The 21,641-nt window shown below is 39.8% G+C and overlaps 1 long non-coding RNA gene and 1 other non-coding gene across 4 annotated transcripts; one reads left to right on the top strand and one right to left on the bottom strand.

Annotated features, from left to right (window-relative positions):
- The first annotated feature begins 11,313 nt into the window (after positions 1 to 11,313).
- LOC111877880 (uncharacterized) lies at positions 11,314 to 13,543 on the top strand. Of its 3 annotated transcripts, none has more exons than XR_006187720.2 (5): positions 11,314 to 11,918; positions 12,001 to 12,183; positions 12,266 to 12,297; positions 12,380 to 12,981; positions 13,242 to 13,543. It is a non-coding gene; the product is annotated as an uncharacterized LOC111877880 (long non-coding RNA). The 3 variants fall into 3 exon arrangements; XR_006187719.2 differs by having other exon boundaries at positions 11,314 to 12,183; positions 12,380 to 12,709; positions 12,848 to 12,981; XR_002845557.3 differs by having other exon boundaries at positions 11,314 to 12,183.
- Positions 13,544 to 17,637: 4,094 nt separating this feature from the next.
- Positions 17,638 to 17,744, bottom strand: LOC111877881 (small nucleolar RNA R71). Its single transcript, XR_002845559.1, has one exon. It is a non-coding gene; the product is annotated as a small nucleolar RNA R71 (small nucleolar RNA).
- Positions 17,745 to 21,641: the final 3,897 nt, after the last annotated feature.

The following is a 21,641-nucleotide window of genomic DNA, read 5'->3' as shown; positions in this document are numbered from 1 at the left end:
TTAGCAAAGAAGGAATCCACGTGGACACTTCCAAAATTAAAGCCATTGAGAACTGGTCAGCACCGAAGACGCCTAGAGAAATTTGTCAATTTCTAGGCCTCGCTGGCTACTATTGCAAATTCATACAGAACTTCTCACGAATTGCAAAACGTCAAAAAGCGTTTCAAATGCTGAAGCGAGTCTTATGCACCGCACTGATACTATCCCTCCTAGAGGGATAGAAGACTTCGTAGTATATTGCAATGCATCCAACCAGGGGCTCGGCTATGTTCTGATGCAACGAGGTAAGGTCATCGCCTATGCCTCGAGACAGCTAAAGACGCATGAGGTAAACTACACCACACACGATCTTGAGCTAGGAGCAGTTGTGTTTGCTCTAAAGATCTGGAGACACTACTTGTATGGTACGAAGAGCATTATCTTTACAGACCACAAAAGTTTACAACACATATTCGACCACAAGGAGCTCAACATGAGACAACGACGGTGGGTCGAACTACTCAATGACTACGAATGCAAAATTCGTTATCATCTGGGTAAAGCCAACGTAGTAGCCGACGCCCTAAGTCGGAAAGAATATTCTGGTTGAAGAGTCAAATCATTGACCATGGCTATCCATTTGCACCTGTACATGCAAATCAAAAAGGCTCAACTCGAAGCCTTGAAACCCAAACACGTGACGGGTGAATCCCTGAGAGGGATGGATAAGAACTTGGAAGTCAAGGGTGGCGGAGCCTTATATCTCATGGACCGGATCTGGACACCGAAACACGGTGGATTTAGAGACTTGGTCATAACGGAAGCACACAATACTCAATATTCCGTCCACCCAGGTTCAGATAAGATGTATCTGGATCTTAAAAGGTTATACTGGTGGCCTAACATGAAAGCAGAGATTGCTACCTTCATAAGTAAATGCCTTACTTGCGCCAAGGTTAAGGTCGAATAACAGAAACCATCAGGTCTACTTCAACAACCGGAGATACCAGAATGGAAGTGGGAGCGGATCACGATGGACTTCATAACCAAGTTGCCCAAGACAACGGTTGGTCTCAATACCATATGGGTGATCGTTGACAGGTTAACTAAGTCCGCACACTTCCTGCCCATCAAAGAAACTGACAAGATGGAGAATCTTACAATAACCTATATTAGGGAGACCGTACGACTGCATGGTGTTCGTATATCTATTATCTCCGATAGAGATAGTAGATTCACTTTGAGGTTCTGTTAGTCGCTACAAAGTTCCTTAGGAACGAGGCTGGACATGAGTATAGCCTACCATCCACAGACTGACAGACAAAGTGAGAGAACTATCCAAACCTTGGAAGATATGTTGCGAGCCTGTGTGATCGACTTTGGGAAGGCATGGGATACTCATTTTCCCCTTGTCGAGTTTTCCTACAACAACAGTTATCACACAAGCATAAAGGTTGCTCCATTTGAAGCCCTCTATGGCCGAAAGTGCAGATCCCCTCTATGCTGGGCTGAGGTGGGTGACACATAGTTAGCTAAAGGACGAATTCTTGACAGCACTCTCATAGGTCCAGAGATCATTCGGGAAACGACAGAGAAGATCGTTCAGATTCGTGAACGATTGAAAGCCTCTAGAGACCGATAGAAAAGCTACGCAGACAAACGAAGGAGACCTTTAGAATTTCAGGTGGGAGACCGAGTCCTTTTGAAAGTCTCACCCTGGAAGGGCTTTATACGCTTTGGAAATCGTGGAAAGCTAAATCCAAGATACATAGAGCCTTTCGAGATTCTCGCTAGAATCAGCCCTGTAGCTTAAAAACTCAACCTACCTCGTGAACTTAATAACGTACATTCTACTTTCCAAGTCTCGAACTTGAAAAAGTGCCTATCCAATGAGACACTTTTAATCCCACTCGATGAGATCGAGATCAACGAGAGCCTCAACTTCGTGGAAGAACCTGTAGATATCATGGACCGAGAGGCCAAGCAAACAAAGCAAAGTCGTATCCCGATAGTGACGGTTCGCTGGAACGCCAAGCGAGGACCTGAATTCACTTGGGAGCGCGAGGATCAAATGAAATTGAAATATCCTCATCTTTTCGCTTAGTTATTTGTAACTACTTAATTGCTTAAACTCTAATTTTGGGAAGAATTTCTCTCTAACGGGGGGGTGATGTGACAACCCGAAATTTCTATCTTATACAAACCATTCACTTCAATCAAAGTCATACTTGTTCTGCTAACTTTTAGCCCTATTTAGAGACTGTTTGAGCATTCTGAGTCTAGTACACCAAAGGAATGAGTGAAAGGAAGTGACAATTGAAGTTATAACTTATCAAACAAGCCATAAACCCTCAAATGAGGAGTTTACGGCCAGGAACCATGAGTTTACGACCGTAAACTCATGGTGGCCGTAACCTCCATACTATATATATGGTCCTTAGTCATTTTTCAATCACTTTTCACATTTCCAAGCCTAGAAATCGGATTCTCTCCCAACATTCATGCTTATGAACTCACCAGCTTTATGTTGATACGTTTTCAAAACCACTTGTGTTGTTAGGGCAACGATAGACAGGTACCCTCGCCAGCTTTTGGAGAAGATGGAGCATGATAGAGTGGCGCCTTTTACTTTTGTTATATACTGACGTGTACAAACTATGTTTTCAAACAGATGTAAATATTCATATTTCAATCTAATGGTTGTGTTTACTTTGATTGCTATGATACGATTGTTGTGATACTACGCATGACGTCATCCGCCCTCGGACGTTTCCGCCGTCCGTTCTGACGGCTCGGGGGTGTGACACGGTCCTTGAGAGGCCCTCTCACCATGAATAACCAGTTCTCCCCCACTTGGGGTTCGAACCCTGACCAACTAGCGCTCGCAATCAATCATGGCCTCGTTGGCCCCCAACCAGTCCATCCCGACAATCATTTTCGACCCTCGCAACGGTATCGGAACTAGATCAACACGGAACCTTTCTCCAATCACATTCAGGACACCGCCCCCAATACACCCTCACAGCACTAACGGTGCGGTCGTCTACAATCTCTACCTCGAGCGGGGAATCCAAGATCCTCGACGCGTCCCTGAACTTCTTGCTAAGCGCAAGAGACACAAATTGTGACATCCCCATTTTCTCGGTCAGAAAAGACCAATTTTGTTTATGCTTTATAAAAATCAGAGTACCTCTTTTAATAAAAATGTTGCGGAATTTGTTCCCAGTAAAACATGTAAATACGTTATCAAAGCATTTCCGAAGCAAAGTATTTTTATTCATTTTAAAACGTTTGGGATGTCATTGTCAATACAGAAACATAAGCATAAACATAACTTACATTCATTATCACTAGTGATTTATATCTCCTTAATCTCTCAGTGTAATGTGACTTCATATCAACACCTGTGATATAAATAAACTGAGTGGGTCAGGTTGGGAAACCTGGTGAGTACATAGGGTTTTCAACCCACAATAATATAATTATTATGTTTAATCATCAAACAGTTGACCCAATTACCCATCCCCATTATCTTATTTACTCTTAAGGATCTACCCTAACAATCAGCTATTTCTTGTTCATTCATTATTAAGGATCATCCTAAAGAATCGCCATGAAATCCATTGTTTCTAGGGTTTTCTCAACGGGCACTAAATCCATAGTTACCAAGGTTTGCTCAATATGCGGTAACTCCATAGTCACCAGGGTTTACTCAATAGGCGCTAACTCCATAGTCACCAGGGTTTACTCAACAGGCGCTAACTCCATAGTCGCCGAGGTTTATCTCGTTTATTGACAGTATCGTTTTCAAGAGTCCACTCGCAATACATGTCAATGGGTTTTTAGACTACACCAGTGAAAACATCGTTCACAACACCTACAGGTTGCGAGCCTGCTAGTGTTCCAATGGACTGTCTAGAATAGTCCATGATTGTCATCCATACTCTGCTAGATGACGGGGCCATCGCTGAGGTCATCCTTTGGCTCATCATTTGGCTCATCACTTTGGTTCATCGCTTAGGTCATCGCTTCTCATAGTATTTTACCACTTATATATCATCGCTCATCATTCATCTCATCTCTCATCGCTCATTATTTATCTCATCTTTAATCTACCCATGTTCTACCGAACACATTTTGTAGATATAAAATATGTATACAGTTTAAATCATTTAAAACATATATAAAATCGTTCATCCAACATAAACAACAAGTATTCAAGTAATATGCACACATAACACGTACTTTATATAAAATACTTCATATCTATGTGTAAGATGAAAGTAACTATGTAGTCACCACATGTAATTTATATTAAATACTTAATATCTATGTGTAAGATGAAAGTAACTATGCACTCACTTGAAAAGGTGGTGTCTCGGTACTCGGAAAACACTTCGTTTACTTTAAACAACTCCTTTGACAGAACCTAATATCATTACTACTAGAGTTTAGTCTAATATTCGCTGGGACTAATTAATAGTCTAACTATTATTACTATTATATAAGCGTTAAACAATAATCTTCACCCACTATGTACAGACAGGGGCCAGACATAAAACACGGGAGAGCATGACCATTTGGCATATAGCACTTCTAAATTCCAACAACCATGTGCGGCCCTTTAAACCAGATTCCCCGTACCACGAGTGGTTAAAAATATATTATAAGGACACTTATATAACTCATAATAATAGCCCAAATATTTATTATAAGGTCCTAATATCATTACTATATTGAATCATAAGCTATACTAAAGATAGGTTAGGCGTAGCTCACTTACAGCGGGTTTTCCTCAAAACCGGGCTCTGCTGGAGAAGCGTTCTCGAACCGAAAGACTCTTCTTCTTGGAGCCGTGGGCACTCCAGGGCTTCCGCCTCGTGCTACGGAGATTCCCTAGGCTTTTCGGGGGGTTTCGGAGCTAGAGAGAAGTTCTAGAGAGAGGGAAGTGATGGGAGGTGTGAGGAATGAAGAGGGCTTCACCTCTTATTTATAGGGGGCTGGATGGTCACTCATGTCGTGAGTTTTATGATGCTCACATCGTGAGCCAGTTGGAGACACCCAGGCACAGCCTGGTGCTGACACGTGGCATTGCACACAGGATGGAAATCAACCGATTTTCAAAAATTCATAACTTTCGCATACGAACTCTACTTTCAACATTCTTTATATCCACGCGTAGGTAAAAACAAGATCTACAACTTTCATTTAGACTCTGTCGACTAATTCTCGACCAATGTTAAATTCAATAGTACGAGGAGATTATATTGTTAAATGTCTGTGTAAAATTCGTAACTCCTTCATACGGACTTCGTTTTTGTCTGTATTTTTACCGTTGAGTTCATATTAATGAGATCTTCAACTCTCATTTAGGTCGTGTAGGCCAAAAACCGTTCAATCTAAAATTCAATTTCGGGTCGTGCACTGCTATGCCAAATCTTAAAAAATTCATAACTTCCTCATACGAAGTCAGATTTGGGCGTTCTTTTTTTGTATGTTCTCGGTTTAACGTATACTACAAATTTTATTTAGATTTCTAAGGCTAAAATGCCCTCCATCGTAAATTCACTATTTACGTCTCCCGGTGTCGTACCGGTTTTACCGAAAAACTTCAACGGGTCATAACTTCTTCGTTATAACTCGGATTTCGGCGTTCTTTATATGTATGGAACCCTTGAAACATATCCTAAAACTTGGTTAAGATTATTTATTCTAAATAATATTTTGTCGAAAAGTCGTTTTCGACCCCTATTATCTCTAAATTGACTATCCCGGATCTACGGGCGTTACAGAAATGATCGAGTAACACCTGAATCAAACAAGACATGAGCAGGCATACCATTGACCAAAAAGGTCCCTATATAATCATAGAATACACATAAGTTGCATAAATCATAATAAGCATAGAATAATAGATACGTACCAGCCACAACGTCTGGTGCTGCCCGAGCCTCCTCGGTGGTCAACTGGAATGCGCAGCCATCAGTAATGCTTAGTGTGGCGGGCGCGGGCGCCACCACTGCTCATCCCTCTCTACAACTTCGGACAATCGGCCCGCTTGTGGCCGGTCTGGTTGCAGTGAAAACATATCAAGCCCTTCTTGGGGCAGTCCATGCTCACGTGGCCCGCCTGACCACAGATATAACTCGCCATGCCCTATCCCCTACAAGCTCCCCCATGTGACCTCCCATACTTGGCGCACCGGCCCCACCCCTGCTGGCTCTGACTAGATGAATCTGAGGTCTTTGGCTTTTTAGCCTGACCTACTGCTGCCTAGGCCTACTTAGGATTCTGCTTCGTGCGTAAGTCCAACTCCATCTCCCGCTCATGGGCCTTCTCCACCATCTCATTCAGGGTTTTGCACCCCGTAAAGCTCACAAACTCTTGTATATCATCCCTCAGCATGAAATGATATCGGGTATGCCTCAACTCCTCATCAGTAGCATACTGCGGAATCAACAAGGCTCGTTCCCGAAACTTGACGGTGATCTCCGCCACAGTCTCGGTGGTCTGCTGCAAGTCATGAAACTCCCTCACCAGTCGTTGCACCTCAATAGGTGGTGCAAAATCCGAATCAAATGCCGAACAAACTCGACCCATGTCAGCTTTGCCACCCCGATTGGCCCCACCTGGATAGTAACCTCGCCCCACCAATCTCGGGCCCTATCCCTTAGCATACACAAAGCAAACCCAAATTTTTCTGCATCCGGGCAGGAACTCGTGTGCTAGGCGTTCTCGATATCCGCTACCCAGCGACGACTGACAATGGGGTCCCTGACCCTAAAAAACTTTGGTGCCCCACACGCCTTGAACTCCTGAAACGAGGGAGTTCGGGCCCCAATCTGACACGCCGCCAACTCATCCCTGAAGGATTTCAGTCTCTCCTCCATAATCTCCATAATGCCCTCCTTGACCATCTCGAAAATGACCGGGGTCACGTCAAGGATACCCCTGGTAATCTCGGCTGTAATGAGCTCACGCAGCCTCCCATCGATGACATCAATAGTGTCTCTTGATCCTGCCCCGGATCCAGACCCCAATCCTGATCCTCCTACTCCAAATCGTGTCACCACCATGCAAGACTGAAAAATCATAAATTACAATGATCAGGATTTCCATATAAGGTATCTTCTTGTACTAGTCCTCCTTGAGATCGTTAGATCTAACATTGGTTCAGGTACAGGTCTTGTGCTTCCAGTAGTACGCACTACTAGAATATAGGCCTTTAATGACGCGCAAAGCACGACACGCAGTGATTTACGATACGCAAAAGAGAGTGACATTAAAATAGTGCCATCTCTCCAAACATTTTAAGGATTTAGGTCACGCATTATTACACGCCCTTAAATTTATGTCCAAAAAAAACACGGAGGGCGCCGTATCTTAAAAGTGTGTCGTCTATAAATGTTGCTTTATATTTTTAATTAAACGCGCGTTTCTATACGGGGGAAATGAAATCCCCAAATTTTTGAAAACCCTCCTTTCTTTTCTACCTTCTTTTTATTTTTCATCTTCGCGATCGAGAAATAGAGGGTGGATCATCATCCTTTATTTTTGATACTCTAGTTTTATGAAACGATATACTCATTATCGTCGTGTTCCATGATTTTTTTTATAACAAAGAGGTTTAATCGGCGACGACGATCTTCGTTCTAGGAAATTCTCCGACCGATCAGTTATGTTGTCCCTATAAACCAATCCTAGACAAGCTCAACAACAACAATTTCAGCAGCAGCAGCAATAGAAGCAAAAACAGTTGTTGCAGCAAGCTGCTAGGGTTTCGTATAATAATGGCGATCAGCACCGTGAATCTTCATTTGTTTTGTCAACGGAAATTGATCCTTCATTGGCTAACGTGAATCTTAAATTGTCGCAAGGACTTGAAATTCGTGAAGGTTTAATTTTATTTTGTTATTTATGGTTTAGATTATATGATAATGCCTAGGGTTTGGTTGTTTTTTGTGCAACTTTCTTTCAACTTTTGGTTGTCTGGGAATCTTGAAGTTTATGCATTTAGGGTTTTAGACTTGAGAATTAAGTAGCTGAAATTTGAAGTCACGGATTGGTATGTTAGATGATCGGTTGTGGTTTTGTTTTGTTCATAGAGGTTCACAATTCTTAAAAGTTAAAACCTTTCAAGAGTTTCCTTTACAAAATTTCTCGTGACACCAAGTTATGGGCAATGTAAACTCTTCTGGAGCAAAATAAGAGGATCAGTTAGATCAGGTGATAAAGAAATTAAAATGATTCAGTTTTTTTTGGACCAGGTGTGAGTAAGAGAGCTAAAAGGGTGCTTCCATTTGTGAATTGATGTTGGGATCACATTTGATCAATCAATTTTTGGTAGTCCTTTGACATTACATGTTAGACCTTTGTGGTTGTTTCGGTTGAGGCCTCACTATCTATTTCCATTCCTTTTTTTTAAATGTTTGGTTGTTTCTTTTCCATGTGTGTGTGGGTTTTTTTGTTTTGTTTTGTTTTGTTTTGTTTTGTTTTTTGGAAGGGGGGGAGGGGAGCTGAACATGGTAAATACACTTTCATTTAAAGTTTTTGGGCATGTTTTGGTCTTTCAGTTATTCTTTTTTGTGGCTTCTGGCTGAAGAGCTGAAAAATAAATAATGCTTAATGTTACAGCTGATGAAGATATGCTCATGGCCCTTGCTTATCAGAAGTACAAGTCTAGAGACTTTAGACTGGCATTAGATCATAACAAGGCTGTTTATGAAAGGAACCCAATGCGAACATATAATCTCCTTCTCATGGGGGCAATATATTATCAGGTTGGCTATATTGAATCTATGTACCTTTCTTGCTTTCTACTAGTTTAGTCATATTCATGGTTCTCACACACAAACTTTTTCCTTTTGTTTTGCTTACATGACTTTGATATGTGTATTGCAAAGAATGAAGAAGCTCTACGGATTGATCAAAATTTTGCAGAGTGCTATGGGAATATGGCAAATGCATGGAAGGTTATAACTTGTTGTTGTGCTTTTTGGTGTCTCTTCTCTTCTGTTTTTAAACATTACAGCATTACATAACAGATTTTGCTCACTGCAAGAGTAATCAACTGTTACAAAGTGCCTATACATGTTCCAGTGAAACAAGAAGTTTGTTTTTTTACTCGAAATGTAATTTTAAGACTTTATTAACAACAAAAAATTGATCACTATTATAATACCACATAATGTTCTGGATGGTTATAGACTGACTTCCTGATTGCTCTGGCTGATTCATGATTTCTGTTCCACAAAAAGATAGGCTTGAGGATGCAATCCAACTTGTTTAAGGGTGAAAGAGAGTTTATCTAGACCATAAAGGACACGTGGGAAATTGGTGACTAGGCTGTAACTTCCAATTTCTAAGGACCCTGAAGAATCAATAAAGTCGTATAGAGATTGTATTGTTGCACTGAAATGGAACCGCCTCCCCTTTCTTTCTCCATTTGGTAATCTCACTAATACCTGCATCATTTCATTTTCATATCATATTCATATAATGTGTCTGGTTTTGGTTTATATTTATGATTTTTGTTATACAAGGATTTGCATGTTAGTAGTGTATATGGAGGTGAAGAAAGCCTGCACAAGTTTCAAGCAATTAGGAAAATATGTTTACTATTTTAAACAACAGATCTCATCATTCTTCAATTTTCACATTTTTTTGGGTACAAAATACAATAATTCATAAAATGCTCTAAAATGGAGAATCACAAAAAAAGGGGGGGGGGGGGGGGGGGGGGGGGGAATGTTTTAAAAAATGACACCCGAATATTCTACCTCCTTCCTGTGCGACTTTTACCTATTGCTTTCTGAAATTAACATGACATATTTTACCATTAGTAACAATTGTAAAACAAATAAATAAATAAATAAATAAAAATCTTGTTAGATAAAAAAATAGCAACATACTTTCATTGATTTTGTTTGTTATATTTAAGAAAGTCAAATGAAAACTTTGACTTACTGATTGAGTATTAAAGCTTGCCCCTGATCCTGTTGCTGCCCCTATATTCAATTCATACCAAAATTTAACAAATTAATAAACAAATAGTGAAGCATATTGACAAAATTACATAAATGGTCCCTATGATTTACCAAAGGTCACAAACCCAGTCATTACTAATTTTTTTTACAAAGATGGTCCCTATGGTTTCCAAAACTTTCACAAATGATCCTTTTTGCAGTTTAGTATTTCCAACAGGGACCATCTTCGTAAAAAAAAATTATCAAGGACCGAGTTTGTGACCTTTGGTAAACCACAGGAACCATTTATGTAATATATATGATTGAAGTTTATGTTTTTACAAATTAAGCATTTTTTTGTTCATTTATTTAGTTTTCTAAATTTACATACCTATGCCAAATGGTGTTGAAAATGTGGAGGCGCCACTTGCAGGATTTGAAGCAACGTAAAGATTTTTGATTTCATTTAAGTTTGAATATTTGAATATGTTTGCTTCAAATCCTGCAAGTGGCGCCTCCACATTTTCAACACCATTTGGCATAGGTATGTAAATTTAGAAAACTAAATAAATGAACAAAAAAATGCTTAATTTGTAAAAACATAAACTTCAATCATATATATTACATAAATGTAGTGGCAGCTGCAGCTGCTCGAGTCCACTAAGGAAACAAAGCTAAAGAAGGAATCCATATAAACTTAAAGGTATTTGTATCTCTCATTGCTTAATACAAAAAATGGGTTTTATTTTACTTCATCATTAAAATTTTGGTTTATATTTTATGATTTTTGTTATACAGGGATTTACGATCGGAAAAGGACTCACTGATCCAGTAGTTCAGTACCAGGCATACACTGATTATGGAGTGGACATGGGAATAATTATGGACTCTTATTACAAACAAATAGACAAAAAAATTCCATTATGCAAAACTGCAATTAAACTTTTTGGTAATGTCTTGTAGGCATCATTTTCTGATATTGTTTGGCATTTATTTTAGTCCTTTATTTCATAAATTGTTCTGTTTATTTCTCAGGCACTGATAGAATAGTGGCTTGCAACACCATATTTAGTTCAATCAAATCCATTGCTAGAAATATCAACGTAAAGATTTTTGATTTCATTTAAGTTTGAATATTTGAATATGTTTGACTCTGGTGTGATATGGTGTGTAGCATTATGGCATAAGAAAGGAGTGTGAGGGAAGATTATGTTATGACTTTTCAAACATGGAGAGTTTTCTTGCTAAGAAATCAGTGAAGGAGGCTCTTGGAGTTGGAGATATTGAGGTATTACAGTTATATTAATAATCTTCTAACTGTAACATTTAAAACCACTTTACTAATACTACTCCATGTCTTTCATTTTCTTTTTCTTTTTTTAGTTATATTATATGTTTTGTCTTTTTCAGATTTTGTCATCCGAGATAGAAGCTTTGAAGTTTATTAAGCGTTTTGACCTAACACTTGATGGTTCTTATGCAGATATCACCTCGCTTCGCTTGGCCTTTCCGGCAGCCTCAGGTCTGACAACCTCAGGTCCACCTCCACTCAACTCTCTCGTATCCCCTTCACCTATTAATATATCCTAGAACAACGCCATATACATCAAAGTAATCCATACTTCCTTTTGGATCGTTGGTTGACAAACGCCAATCCACTGCTTCCCTCTCTATCCACTGTTCTAATATGTTGGTAAGGTGTATGCGTCAAACCTAAATCTATTGATGTCTCTTCAAGCTTCGCGCTCCAACTCAGAAGGCATCTCCGATATCCTTATCCCAAGTTTCAACCAAGTAATTAAATCTCTTTGACCTCCAATCAACAATGCCGAAGGTTTTACTAGTTTGCAGCAATTTTCTCCGATTAGGGTTTTCAGCCTCATTGTGGTGGTTGATTGGCAAAAACTCACCAGTTCCTTAGATGAAGAAGAGGTTAATTGGTAAAGGCGACTCTAATTTCACAGCAAGCATCGTGTATCGCTCACTGTAACATAAACTACACACGTAATCAGAAAAAAGAAAGACTATTTGAACTTCTTTATCCTGTTATTTGCAGATGTTTGGGAATATTGTTGGTGTATTTAAAGTCATTTCGATTGCAATTAGTGCCCTTGAAGAAGGGGAGGTTGACACCGTTTATATGACCAAACTTGCTAAACTTGCCACCTAGAAATTGATTTGGTTCAGCTTCAAGTGTTGATCCTCTTGAAGAACAGAAAGAGATAGCAATGGCACTCAGGTGATTTAATTGCTTTATTAACAAAATATATATTCTTTATTGGCAGTTTTGTTTAATACTATGAAGTTTCGTTCTTGTACAGGTTCTCAGGGACACAGAAGGCAACTGTTCTCAGTGAGACCCTTATTCACTTGAGTTTAACTATTTTTTTTCTTGTGCCTTTAATTTAACTCTTTTTTATTTTTTTTAAATGCAGGTTAGAATTGTGAAATCTTTTGATCCCCAAATAACCCTTTTGTTGATTATGGAGTTACAGTAATAGTTGGTAAAGCTGGTGTCCCCCCTTGTTAATTGATAACAATCTTCTCAGTCAGTGTCGTCAAAAAAAAAATTTTAAAAATATACAAGGTATTATAGATATGAAATAGTGAGTGAATGAGGTTAGGTTTTAGGAGAATATGATTTAAAAGAAGCAACTAGTACCTAAGGTGGCTGCATTTGAATCTCGAATCTATATTCTCTAGAGTAGTAGTCTTCAATCCATTCCATGCTCAATTTCTCAATTTTTGGGGTTTCAAATATTCAGGTGACACTTTTTCTTTCATTTTTTTTTGTTTCATTATGTGATACACCTCTTGTATTTTTATTTTTTTTAGTATTGATAAAAATCTTTCTTAATGATAAAATTGTTAATTATTTGAATGATTTATTTGATATTTTACAGGGCATCACCCATCAGATAGTATTGCAGCAAAATTGCCTTCTAATGCTCGTGGCTTACCATCACCAGCAGCTTCAGCAGCTGTTATGAGACATGCACAACTTCTTTTCAGTGGACCTGCTGTTCATTATTTATCTGTATTTATCTCTTTATTCTATGTTTTTTATATTCTTACATGAATCCTATAATGGTTCGGGCTTGTGGTCAATTCTCACTATGTACACACACTTGTAAAATCCTATAATAGTTGAATGCAAGGGTGTTAAGGTTAAGATCATACAACCCTTCTTTTTTTGTTATATGAATTGAGATCATATATAATCCCCTGCTATCCATTCATATATATCTCCTATTGGAATCATAATGAATCTAATCAACATTTATGTTTGTTGAGCAGGAAAAGAAGTTAAAAGAAGATAAGGAAGAAACATGTGCAGGTTCTGACAACTCTAACAACCTCCTTCCATGCCCTGCAGTCTCTCAAAGTTCTTGCATTGAGGTTATTCTCTTAGAAAGGAAATTGTCAAAGGAGATTGTCAATGGACAATTTACTCATTGGTTTCTTTTAATGCTGTACATGTTTCGTTTTCTATAATAAGTACTATGCAATATTAGCAATGTGTTAAATTTACTTATTATTGGAATGATTATTTGTATTTGACATATTAGTGCAATGAATTATCTTTATTATTTATGGTATTTTGTTTTGTATTATGAGACTTTTAATGTGTTATTTAATTTGAAAATTAGTAAATCTATTAAAAATATATAATTTTAAAAACATTTAAAATTATGACATGCAAAAATGTGTGTCGTATTCCTTTATGACAGGGGCTTCTTTGATACGCATTACGTGTCATAAACACGGGCGTCGTAAGGTTACGACACGCAAATGCGTGTCGTCTTCCTTTATGACAGGGCCTTCCTTGATACGCATTGCGCGTTGTAAATGCGCGTCGTAATTGTGCGTCGTAAATGAGCGTCGTAAATGCGCGTCATCTCTCTTTATGACAGGGCCTTCCTTGACGTGCATTTGCGCGTCGTCTGAGCCTTTTACAACACGCAATGAGCATCGTAAAAGGCTATTTTTCTAGTAGTGACGGGCCCAATACTACCTTCCACGTCTACTAGTACCTTTCCCCAATGCCCTACCTGACAACCCCAATTTGTTCCAGAACTAAACCATATTCCACAACTACCGCATACATCAAATCTCAGGTTGTCCTAAGATTTACTCTACTCACATCAATCTAACCAATCATGACAGGTTGCCTTTATGCATGCAAATTGTACACAGAAAGAGGATCAAATAGACTTTCGAATAAAAGATTCTACCCTAGGACCACAACCAAACAAGGAACAGGAAATAAGGCCAAATCGATCATTCTGAGGCTATAAGCTCCTAACCGTATACAATTTAAAAGCATACAAATAGAAAGTTCCATATAATCAACAAGCGCAAATATCAGTATAACATGGCTAACATATTAGGGAACTACTTACTTGGCTCGGCTAATCACATGCATTGTACTCTCGTCTTTTCATTTCTTTTGAAAACCCCTTTTAAGTTACTTTTTGGAAAACAATTTTACCATTTCCTTAGTTTGAGTCCTAACACACTCGAGAGTGTGCCCGACTCCCTCAAACCAAGGCTCTGATACCAACTTGAAACAACCCAAATTTTACAAAGAAAATTTTCATTTTTAATTAGTAAACACACTTGCAATAACCATGAAATTCCAACATAATTGTTTTCAAGTCCATATTCATTACAACTTTGTTTAAATCATCAGAGTGTTCCAAAACATATTAGTGAAAAAGAGAGATAGAGTGCACGTCGCGCCATCACGCCTTGCCCTTGCCCTTAGGCTCAGATGTACCTGAAACAAATACACAAACGGTAAGCTTGAAAGCTTAGTGAGTTCCCCAGAGAACGTCCACACACAAACACGTACAACATATCATGCTAGCTAACAACTATACAAAACACATAAGCCATGCAATCATCACATAAGGAATCCCTGAAAACCCTCCAGGGTCTTACTCCGTGTGCCATGGGAATCCCCACATGGTCTTAGCCCAATGCCTCAGGAACACCCCAGGGTCTTTGACCTAGGATGCCAAGGAAACCCTCCAAGGTCTTATACCTAAGTTCCTTGGGAACCCCCCGAGGTCTTTGACCTAGGATGCCAAGGAAACCCTCCAAGGCCTTATAACTAAGTACCTCGGGAACCCCCCGATGTCTTCCAGTCACAATACACAGAAACAACAAGCACATTACATATTGATGAAACATGGTCCATTAGCATGGCCTAGACCACTCTAGAGCGCCAGCCTGGCCTGGCGCGCTCCTGCCAGCCTTGCCTGACACGCTCCTGCCAGCCTTGCTGGGGACTCTCCCACCGGCCCGGCCTAGCGCTCCCTTGCTAGCCTTGATGGGGACTCTCCCGCCGACCCGACCTGGCACTCCCTTTCCAGCCTTGTTGGGGACTCTCCCGCCGGCCCGACCTGACGCTCCCTTGACAGCCTTTTGATATTGCCATATTTATACTTATTTTTAGGCAATATTTAAGTACATTTTTATTAAAAAGTTGGTAATTTGTTTAGAATAATGGTACTTATGAGCTTAAATGTTATTTACAGCCAAAAAGAAGACATTTTGAAGAAAAGGGGACTGAAAGCGTAAAAAAAACAGAAACTTTTGGAATTAAAAGAGTAAAAGTGAAGAAAATCTGGAAAAAGGTAATTCACGACGTGAGACTTAAAGGATTCACGACGTAAATCGTTGGTTCTAGAAGATATGTACGCGGGTGAAGGAATCCTTGACGGGCACGGTTATCTACAACTCACGACGTGAATTTCTTACTATTCACGACATGAATTTATGGATATCAGCAACTATATAAATCCTTCACCATTACGAATAGAGGCAGCTTTTGGAAAAAGAAAGGAATTCCAGAAGATGATTTGGAACGAAAGAAAGGTTCTGGAAGAGGGTTTTCAACACCAAAAGAAGTAAAGGTTTATATTTTAGTTAAATAAGAACATGTCTTTCATTAGTTTTAGCTATTTTGGTTTAGTTGCTATGATGAGCAGCTGAATCTAGCTACTCTTGTTTAGCTAGATGAAGCTTTGAACTTATGAATAGTTATATGCTTATGGATTAAGTTTAGTTGGTAAAAATTGTTTGTGTTTGATTTGTTTAACCTAGCATGTTATTATTTGTTTATCTAATTGCTTGATTGCATGTTCTGTGTAGCTTAGTGACCATTAAACTGCATGAACCTGTTTACCTAATGATTTAGTGAACATTGAATTGTTAGAGCTAGGATTGACCAATCTTAGTTAATAATTAGAATAAATAAGCTTAGATGTGCTAGAGAACGTGTATTGTGACCATAATTGCGTTTATATAACAAATCTTACATAGCATATTTACATTAATGATTAGTTCTGTGTTAATTATGTGTGAACATACATGGTTTAACATGAATTAGTTAATTATTGGCAAGTTAGAACTAAATTACTAATACAACTAAAAATCAGCTTAATAATCCGTAATCATTAGCTAGCCATAAGGGAGAAGTGGATTCAAACTATACAAGAGTGTGTGTTTTTAAATATTGAATTTGAATTTAAGTTCATCTGATCTTGTAAAATCAGATAAAACCCCTTTTAAACTTGTTAAAAATTAGGTTAATTTAATAGTAAGTAAATTAATTAGTAACATCATTCCCTGTGATCGACACCCGACTTACCCAAGCTATACTGTAATCTGACTAGGTACACTGCCTATAAGTGCATAGTTAGTTAAGTTCGTTAGGTTATAAATATTAAAATTAGTGAGTACTTTTGTGCACATCAAGTTTTTGGCGCCGTTGCCGGGGAACGGTTTAGATTATTAGTTTATTTAGTTGCATTAGATTAATCTCCCCTTTTTGTGGAATAAAATCTGCAAAAAGGTTAATTGGTTATTTATTTTTGCTAGCTTAGCTTAGTATGTTTTTTTGTCACAGAGTTCACGACGTGAGTTTTAATAAACTCACGACTTGAAAGCTGAGATTTCAGTTTTTAATTTTTCTTATTTTAGTCCAGTTTTACGTTTTTAGTTTAGCAAGTTGCAAGAGTTCATAACCAGAGGCTCAAACACGCCCTTGGTGCCACCACTTGAAGATCCCGAGTCTGCAATTCACAAGAAAAAGACGCCCTTGTAAGGATTGAAGTCGGCTTTTTCAAGGAAGTCGGGAAAGAAGACAGGAGAGTCAGGTTCATCCGCGAGGCACAAGAGCAATATTGAGCACTTGGATCAGACACCCGTCCAAACCGAGTCCGAATACGATACCGAGCCGGAATTTGAAGAACACACGAGCAAACCCGAGAACGATCCAAGGAACGAGATGGCAGCGATTGAAGAAATATCCATGGGAGCTTACAAGAAGCGGATCTGAGAAGATGTGGGTCCCGGTTTAGTCCAACCCGCAATACCTAGGCAATAGCTGCCACTGCCACATTCGAGCTGAAGGGACACATATTGACCGCACTGAAGGACATCCCATTTTTCGGGAAAGATCATGAGGATGCTTTTAAGCATCTAGATGAAGTCAACGACATTGTGGATTACTTCAATGTCCCTTATGTCAACAGAAACACAGTCTTGCTTAGGATGTTTCCCATCACTTTTCAAAGGAGCTGCTAAAGAATGGTTGAAAGCACTTCCACCGGGTACAATCACCACTTGGGCTCAAATGCGTAAGCAATTCCTGGACAAATTTTGCCCGCCATCCAAGATAGCCAAACTCAAGAAGGCAATAGCCAACTTTGAGCAACAACCGGGGGAGTCACTATACGAAGCATGGGAGCGATAGAAGGGCTTGCTCAGAAATTGCCCTCAACATGACCTAAATGTGCAGCAAGAGATGTCAATATTTTATGATGGGGTCAATGTGATGACAAGACAACTCCTTGATTCTTAAGGACCTTTGACGAAGGAAAATCCAAGGGAGGTCAAGGAGCTAATTGAAGAATTCGCGAAGCATTCTCGTGAATACCACAACCCGAGGCAAGAAGGAATCAAAGGCGGAGTAGGGGCTCAAACTGAAGAAATAGCAGCGGTCATGGCCATGCTGAATAATATGGACCGCTGGATAACACAGATGGACCAGTCGATACATGCCATAAGAGTGGGTTGCGAGAGATGCAGTGGTCCACACTTGACAAAGGACTGCAATGCAGATGAATATGGGAATAGAAAGGTTCAAGTGTGCTACTCTAGTGGGGATAAGTTTGATGAGGACTAGAGGAAACCGAAGAAGGAGTGGCTGCCATATGAGGAGTATAAGAAGCAAAAAGAAGAGAAGTATAGGCAGACAGGTCGAGGCCTTTATCAAAAGGAGCAGCCACCAGCCGAGAAGAAACCCGACCTAGAGACCATTTTAATGAAGTTTATGGAAGCTTCAGAAAAAAAGACACGATGCCACTGATTCTGCCATTCTGGAACAACAAACTTTGATAAAGAATCAGCAAGCCTCCATCCATAACCTTGAAGTACAATTTGGTCAACTAGCCACTCTAGTTCATGAGAAGTTATCCCCGAAAAATACCGAAACGAAGACCCAATCTCATGTAATGGCCATAGACACCGAAGAAGAAGCCATCTCAGAGTTCCTGGGAGCCTTGGAAGAAGAACCACAGAAGCCCGATCTAAAGATGAAGAAGATCAAGCTCGAAAATCATGAAGCTGCTGAGTTCCAGAATTCATGACGTGAACCTTATATGTTCACGACGTGGACCTGTCATGAGCAGAAAAATTCTACATTCAGTTCGGTCTATCAGCCGCCCTTGCCTTTTCCGTCCCAAGCTACCTTTAGTCCACTGGAGAGAGAGCATAGAGAGTTTGTCAAGCATGTGAAGGGAATCTCGATTAATACTCCCTTTGTCGAGTCCTTATCCAAAACTCCCGAGCATAAAAAATTACTGCAAGACTTGATAGACACTTGAAGGCAATTAAAGAAGCAGTCTACAGTGATTCTAAGTGAACAAACTTCAAAAGCTGTGTTAGGAGAAACACCAGAAAAGATGGGGGATCCTGGACGCCTCACTCTACCGTGTGAGTTTGGTAATAAATTGAAGGTTAATGCTTTAGCCGATTCTGGGGCTAGCATTAATTTGATGCCTTTTTCATTTTATCAAAAATTAGAGATTCAGAAGATGAAGGCTACAAGAATGAAGATTCACATGGCGAATCGTTCAGTGACACAACCCCGCGGCATCGTGGAGGATATTTTGGTGAAAATTGGAAAATTTGTTTTTCCAATAGACTTTGTAGTCTTAGACATGAAAGAAGATCCGGATGTTCCAATAATCCTTGGTTGTCCATTGCTTAACACTGCTGGAGCTCTTGTTGATATCCGCGAGTCTAAACTCACCTTGAGAGTTGGAGATGAAAAAGAAGTTTTTGGGATAGAAGATGGCTTCCCAAAAGAACATGTTCAAGAAGAGGTGTTCACAATTAACAAAGACAATGAACTAGAAGACCTGGAGAAGCTTATGGAAGAAGAGATCAAGGTAGTTCATCAAGTCAAAAGAACAAAACCTAGAGCATCTGTTCCATTTTTGGTTGAAGTCATAGCTTACAAAAGTCCACCTTCTTGGGTGAGCAAAGAGGATGAGGAGATGACAAGTGATGAAGAGGAGGTCACTTCAAGAGTGAAAAAGCCAGTGGTGCAAGTGGAGGAGGATGCGATGAGGTGCAAGGATGAAACTAAGGGCACAAAACGCAAGCTTGAAGAAGAGGAGAAAGTTAAAAAAGAAAATTCAAAGAAGGCATATAAAAGGCGATTTCAAGCTTACAAGAGGCGATTCAAGGAACAAAAGATCCTAGTGGTGGATTCTTCCGAGGACTCAACGTAGGAGGCACGGAGTCCAGCTCAAGACTCCAAGCAAAAGAAGCGCTTCTCGGGAGGCAACCCGAGTTTGGTTTGAAATTTTTTTTCTTTTTCTTTTTGCATTTTAGTTTTAAAAAATTAGATCAAGTCATCAAACTCTATTAGAACAAAATGTAAGGACCTTAAAATGGAAGTAGTAATAATTGAGAACTTAGTCAAAAAAAAAAATTTCAGACTGTATTCACGACGTGAATTATTAGCACTTTACGACGTGAATCATGGATGAACCGGACACATAATCCATGATATGGCTTAACCCATTAGACTATCAAGCCCAAGATCAGTCCGTGAGTACCTGGCCCAAACTTAAGCCCAGACACTATTCACGAAGTGAATCTTACATGATTCACGACGTGAATTTTTAAAAAATACGGGACCACATAATAAGTCCCTGGAAACCAGTAAACCCTTTCCATTGTTTATTGTTCACGAAGTGGAAGCACAAATTGGTCCCCCCTTGGTCCCCATTGCTGCGATTTTAGCCGACAAATCCACAAATCTTCCTTGTGCTTACGTAATACTTCCAACAAAGGTACCAATTATTGATTATTAAGTTTATTTTTTGGTTCTAGTAGAGGAACTTAGGGTTAGGGTTTGTTAAATGACGAAATTAATTCTTTACAGTTCGTAATAACCTTGGAATGTTCATGCTAAGTGTTTGGAAGTAGTATAGGAGTAAAACCCAAGGATATTTTGATTGGATTTTTCCCGATTGTAAAGATTATGCCTTCTGGGATTACGAACTCACGACGTGAATCTTGCATGATTCACGACGTGAATTCTGGGGTTAGACAAAATTCATTTTTCTTCTATGTTTAATTTGTGGATATTTGTTTTGGCTGTTTCTTTTTCGTGTTTTTGCAGGAATGGCTCCAAGAAGAGAGGTTCCAGCTGGGGTTGCGGGTTTGCACCCGTTTTACAATTTTCCCGCAACAACGGCCCGTGATGTTTTGACCCGTTGGAATAACAGATTGGGGTGGCTTTACAACAGGGAAATTGCAGTTGCTCCAACAGTCAATTGGACAAGATTGAGGGAAGTAGGGCTCGTAGACCAGGTGGGCCCGTTCTTGACAAAGATATTCATTGGAGATGGGTATTCGTTTACCTGTTCTGGTTGGCAGAATCTGTTCCGGGTGCAAGAGCGGGTCTACAAGGAATTTTGTGTCGAGTTTTTCGCAACGGTGACATTTCAGGAAACGGTCCAAGATCCACATTGGCCACAGGCGTTGGTATTTCAATTGGGGGGTGAGTACCGGGAGTGCAGCCTGGTTGAGTTTGCTTGGAGAGTAGGACTGTATGATAGACAGGAGGCTATGACTCCCGAGTTTGGCATGTTTTTAAGTGGGGCTGCTAGAGGATATGTGGAGGGTGTCAGGGGGTATTCTTTTTGACATAACATTGCCTCCGGGATGTTTAATTCCGGAGTATCTCCCGAGAGCAGTATTCGGTCCCCGATCCATCGTTTACTCCACCGGTTCATCACCTTTTCCATCAACCATAAGAGGCATGGAGACAAAGTGACTAAGCAGAACTTATTCTTCTTATGGTGCATCTTACAGCCTGGTGTCTGTTGCAACATCCCGTATTTTCTAGCCCGTTTTCTGGCAGGGTCTACCGCGAGTTCGCGCCCTGGGAGCCCCATTTGCAGGGGGCATTATGTTACTCGTTTGGCCCGTTCTTATCATTTGGTTGTTCCCGATATTACTAGATCCATGACATGTGTGGACGAGCATGACTTTGGTATGGGATATTTGGAAACTATGCGGGTGGTCAGAAATTTTGGATCGCATTGGGGCATAGTTCCATCGGATGTTGAGGGTGATGATGAGGATGATCAGCCAGGCGATCCACCT

The sequence above is a fragment of the Lactuca sativa genome, chromosome 3 (genome assembly GCF_002870075.4).
Source record: "Lactuca sativa cultivar Salinas chromosome 3, Lsat_Salinas_v11, whole genome shotgun sequence".
NCBI classification, from domain to species: domain Eukaryota; kingdom Viridiplantae; phylum Streptophyta; class Magnoliopsida; order Asterales; family Asteraceae; genus Lactuca; species Lactuca sativa.
Note: the sequence above shows the minus strand (reverse complement) of the source record. Positions and strands in the feature narration are given on the sequence as shown.